Below are 6,488 nucleotides of genomic sequence, written 5' to 3' on the forward strand. Positions count from 1 at the left end.
CTCTTATAAGTACATACAAAACACTTTATTTCTAATTAGTATTACACTTTCATATTGACCAGACTCGTCTCACAAATAAAGATTCGTGAAATGGTCTCATATAAGTGTGACCCATTTATAATATGCTCACAGCGTTGGCCAAAAAGTACTTCCGGTCTATACAATTATTGGAGCTTACAACGAAAAAACTTTTAGAATAATGGTTATAAGTTATAAGGTAATTAACTTCTTGTTAACAATATTGAATTTTACCAAGTGACTTGTGGTCCATTGGTATTGGATTGCTCCCCTATGTGGAAGGTCTAGGTTTCAAGTCTCGGTGTAGGCGTAGTTTGTATGGGTATCTCCCTTCTTTTGTAATAAAAAAAAAAAACAATATTGAATTTTCTTAAACGCAAATAGAAAAGAATATCATATTTTTTTCAAATGATAAAATTAAAAATTAAATTTGTGTGTTTAATTTTAATTTTTCTTCTTCTCATCTCTTATCCTAAATTCTGTCCACTGAACCATTGAGCTAAGTCTGTGCGAAAAATTTTAATTTTTCTAACATGACAACTTCTTAGTGACATATAGGAGCTGAGTATGCCATCTCGGCAAATTGATATTTGATACAATACCGCAAGCACTTCCAATAATTAACTACCGAAATCACAAATATCCTATTTGACCTATCTAAAAATCATCAAACTGCCCATTCGCCGTTTATAATCATTGAACGTTAATATATTACTAGGTTTATGATTTAATTAATAAATATTTAGAGCTATCGTATCATAAATTTTAAATTAAATGGCTCAAAATTTAAATCACAATTGGTAACATATCAACATCAAAGAATGATAATATATAATGGAATGATGCAACTTTAGAACGGGATAAGGCATAAAATGATTTTTTTTCTTCAGAAATCTATAATCTATATTGAAATTTTAATTTGATACAAAAAGTCAAAACCTAAAAATTATAAGGAAATACGAAGGATAATCAGTAAAGAAATTAAAGTTGGTAATTAATAAAAAAGCAAAATTTTACATGGTTACCAATACTCCAATAGTAGTGAATTTATTATGTTTAATTTTTTTGAGTAACATGGGAAATCTGCAGAAATTATCTAAGGTATATGTAAACGTGTAAATCTAGTTTTGTAACTCTAGTCGACAGAGAACTCCATGTAGGTAAACCAACTTAGTATACCATAATTTACATAATTACTAAGTTAACTGCCTAACCAACTTAGTTTGGATTGCCCGAAACTAAATTAGGGTTGTTATTGCATAAAATTGCTCAAGAAATTAATATCATCACAGAATAAGCTGTATGGGAGTGTAAAGTCTTCCGCGACGGTTGAATTGTTCGAAGACATGATTAATCTTTCATCAGATTCCGATGATGAATAGCTATTACCATTACCACCACAAAGGTTGTTTATTGGTCTTCTTAATTAGTTTGAGTCAATCAGCAATGACAACTTATGCTGTTTATCTCATTGTAATCTTTTATTGGCTAAGGTCATAAAACGAAATTTATCCAATGTACACCCCCTGATAATGACGTACTGCGATTTCTCTTGTTACTCAAAAAAAAAAAAAAAAAAAAAAGTAATATGATTTTTCCAAACTTGTTCATTAATTCTTTGTACAATTCGAGAATCATCTCATCGATCTTCTTCTTGACTCCAAGCTTGAGGTAATTCAACCACCTCAATCTGCAACTCTTCCTGCATCTTGATAGACCTGAAAATTTCCAAAACACAAAACACAAATGTTTTATCAAACCTTGTCTTTTAATTTCTTTTCTAGATATACTAGAAGACAACAATAAATAAATAAATAAACCTGCGAATCTAAGGAGTTGCCGCCAGTTTCTCACTCCATGCCCCTTTTTTCAATCCATTTTTGTCAAAACAAGGACCTCTCACCATCTTTGATTTCTTCTTTTTTTTTTCTTTTTTTTTTTCTGGTATAATTTTATATATAGCTATATATCTCCTTATCTATGATATGATCGATGTGTACATTAATTACTTTGATTTTCCATCAATTTAGGAAAGCTCACTTTGTATATATAGGCACTCTAAAATAACAAATAAAGTTAACTTTTGGGTCAGAATCAATTTATTAATAAATGAAATATAAGTTTGTATTATGACTTAATTTATTCATAGAAATAATTTTATCCGTTTTCATTCATTCTCAACTACTTAGTTCAACTACTTAGTTCAACTACTTAGTCAGGCGAAACAAACCCAATTAGCTATCAATTTTAGTTTACTATACTATTGGGCCTCTAGTGCATTTGGAATTATAGTAAATTAAACTAACTTGTAGGTGCACTTTTAGCCCATCCATATGTGCCTATAGATAATCAATCGTTATACCCTGCACCACGGCGCCAGTGCACTGTGCGCCCCGCGCCTCCCAAAATGACGTCGTTTTGAGAGGCGCTGTAAGAAGTTGACATAATTATGTATATTTGTTTATATAATAATGTATATTTTTTATTATGTATATTTTTTATACAATTATGTACATCCGACTCAAAAAAATTTTATGTATTATGTTAATAGTTGATGTGTATTATGTTAAAAGTTTATGTTTATTATGTATTATGTTAGATTATGTGTATTATCTTTTAAAAAAGAGTATGTGTATTTTGTTATATAATTATGTACATTCATGTATACAATTATGTGTATTCTAGTATAACATTATGTACATTTTTTAACATGAGATTTTTTTTAAGGAAAATTAACTGTCAACCACTGGGTAGCGAAATTTCAAAATAATAATAATAATAATAATAATAAAAAATTTGAAACGACGGCGTTTTGCATCTAGGCGCACAATGCAACGCGCGCCGTGGTGCAGGATATAAATTGCCATAGATAATGGCAAATTATATCGTGCACCAAGGCGCACAATGCATTGTGCACCCTGACCAAAACGATTTCGTTTTATATCTGTTTTTTTTTTATATAGAAATTTCGTTTCCTTTTCTGCCGTTAATTTCTAAAATAAAAATAAAAAAATTCTATGTTTTGAATGTACAAAATTGTATAGTAGAATACACATAAACTCATAACATAATACACATAATTTGATCTAACATAATACATAATACATATAAACTCTTAACATAATACACATAAAGTCTTAACAGAATACACATAAACTCTTAACATAATACACATAAACTCGATCTTAACATAATACACATAAAATATTAACATAAAAAACGACGTCGTTTTGGGCAGGATACACAATGCATTGTGCGCCCTAGTGCGCGATATAACGATTGATAGATAATCGACTAGTTATATATATTTTTTAAACACTCAGAATTTTTTTACAAGGTAGTATCTATTCTATACTTTCTCAATATTTTTTAGTCCAAAGAATCAATGCTCCACCACCAAGGTTTGTCTTGTGACCAACCATTTAGAATGGTAACAAAAGTGTCACCACACTAGAGTTAATTACCAAAATGGTCCCTTGACTATAGCGAAATTATCGATTTAGTCGTTGACTAATTTTCTTGACCAATTAAGTCCCTTGACTTTAAAAATCTTAACCAATTTGGTCCTCCATTTGTTTTGATGTTAGACATCCGTTAACTCGAGACCAAATTGGTAATTTTGCTATAGTCAAGGGACCATTTCGGTCATCACATGTAGCATTTCTTTTGAAAAGGTATTTGCGAAAATGGTCCCTTGACTATAGCGAAATTACCAATTTGGTCTCGAGTTAACAGATGTCTAACGGCAAAACAAACGGAGGACTAAATTTGTTAAAAAATTTAAAATTGAGGGGCTTAATCGTTAAAAAAAAATCAATGATCAAATTGATAATTTCGCTATAGTCAAGGAATTATTTTGGTAATTAACTCCACCACACTACATAGTAGTTGACAATCGGTTAGTTATACACTACCCCTAACATTTATAGTTTAGTGTGTGCAATCGATAAACGAATATAACAAAATAGAATGATGAGTGACTGTGACTCTGTTTTGCATATCTAGCTTATTACTTATTAGCTGGCTTAAAGCTCAAAAATTAGCAGTATTACATTTTCTCTTACAAGTACATACAAAACACTCTATTCCTAATTAGTATTACATTTTCATATTGACCAGATTCGTTTCACGAATAAAAATCCGTGAAACAGTCTCATATAAATGTGACCCATTTATTATATGCTCACAGCGTTGGCCAAAAAGTACTTCCGGTCTATACAATTATTGGAGCTTACAACAAAAAAACTTTTAAGAATAATGGTTATAACTTATAAGGTAATTAACTTCTTGTTAACAATATTGAATTTTCTTAAACGCAAATAGAAAAGAATATCATATTTTTTCAAACGATAAAATTAAAAATTAAATTTGTGTGTTTAATTTTAATTTTTCTTCTTCTCATCTCTTATCCCAAATTCTGCCCACTGAACCATTAAGCTAAGTCCGTACGGACAATTTTAATTTTTCTAACATGACAACTTCTTAGTGACATATAGGAGCTGAGTATGTCATCTCGGCAAATTGATACAATACCGCAAGCACTTCCATTAATTAACACCGAAATCACAAATATCCTATTTGACCTATCTAAAAATCATCAAACTGCCCATTCGCCGTTTATAATCATTGAACGTTAATATATTACTAGGTTTATGATTTAATTAATAAATATTTAGAGCTATCGTATCATAAATTTTAAATTAAATGGCTCAAAATTTAAATCACAATTGGTAACATATCAACATCAAAGAATGATAATATATAATGGAATGATGCAACTTTAGAACGGGATAAGGCATAAAATGATTTTTTTTTTTTTTCAGAAATCTATAATCTATATTGAAATTTTAATTTGATACACAAAGTCAAAACCTAAAAAATATAAGGAAATACCAAGGATAATCAGTAAAGAAATTAAAGTTGGTAATTAATTAAAAAGCAAAATTTTACATGGTTACCAATACTCCAATAGTAGTGAATTTATTATGTTTAATTTTTTTGAGTAACATAGGAAATTGCAGGAATTATCTAAGGTATATGTAAACTTGTAACCTAGTTTTGTAACTCTAGTCGACAGAGAACTCCATGTAGGTAAATCAACTTAGTATACCATAATTTACATAATTACTAAGTTAATTGCCTAACCAACTTGGTTTGGATTGCCCGAAACTAAATTAGGGTTGTTATTGCATAAAATTGCTCAAGAAATTAATATCATCACAGAATAAGCTGTATGGGAGTGTAAAGTCTTCCGCGACGGTTGAATTGTTCGAAGACATGATTAATCTTTCATCAGATTCCGATGATGAATAGCTATTACCATTACCACCACAAAGGTTGTTTATTGGTCTTCTTAATTAGTTTGAGTCAATCAGCAATGACAACTTATGCTGTTTATCTCATTGTAATCTTTTATTGGCTAAGGTCATAAAACGAAATTTATCCAATGTACACCCCCTGATAATGACGTACTGCGATTTCTCTTGTTACTCCAAAAAAAAAAAAAAAAAAAAAAAGTAATATGATTTTTCCAAACTTGTTCATTAATTCTTTGTACAATTCGAGAATCATCTCATCGATCTTCTTCTTGACTCCAAGCTTGAGGTAATTCAACCACCTCAATCTGCAACTCTTCCTGCATCTTGATAGACCTGAAAATTTCCAAAACACAAAACACAAATGTTTTATCAAACCTTGTCTTTTAATTTCTTTTCTAGATATACTAGAAGACAACAATAAATAAATAAATAAACCTGCGAATCTAAGGAGTTGCCGCCAGTTTCTCACTCCATGCCCCTTTTTTCAATCCATTTTTGTCAAAACAAGGACCTCTCACCATCTTTGATTTCTTCTTTTTTTTTTTTCTTTTTTTTTTTCTGGTATAATTTTATATATAGCTATATATCTCCTTATCTATGATATGATCGATGTGTACATTAATTACTTTGATTTTCCATCAATTTAGGAAAGCTCACTTTGTATATATAGGCACTCTAAAATAACAAATAAAGTTAACTTTTGGGTCAGAATCAATTTATTAATAAATGAAATATAAGTTTGTATTATGACTTAATTTATTCATAGAAATAATTTTATCCGTTTTCATTCATTCTCAACTACTTAGTTCAAATTGTACATATTATTATATGTGAAAAATAAAATATTTTGTCTAAACTAATAACCATGTAAATGGCGAATGGGAATTCCTTCCGTGAACTTAAATGAGAATGAAAGCTAAAAAATAGCCGTAAGATTTGAAATCTATCTAGGGTAGGAATATAATAGAAGTGGGACGAAAATGATAAGATTTTAAATATAAATAATTGTGTCAGAACTGTACTGACAGCTGTGATTGTAAATAAATTAATTTAAAAAAAAAACTGTTTAAGCTTAATCTGTATCGTTCTCCCAAAAAAAAAAAAAAAAAAAGCTTAATCTGTATTATAGTATATCTGCTGCTGATGCCATGC

The sequence above is a fragment of the Ipomoea nil genome, unplaced genomic scaffold (genome assembly GCF_001879475.1).
Source record: "Ipomoea nil cultivar Tokyo-kokei standard unplaced genomic scaffold, Asagao_1.1 scaffold2704, whole genome shotgun sequence".
In the NCBI taxonomy this organism is placed as follows: Eukaryota; Viridiplantae; Streptophyta; class Magnoliopsida; order Solanales; family Convolvulaceae; genus Ipomoea; species Ipomoea nil.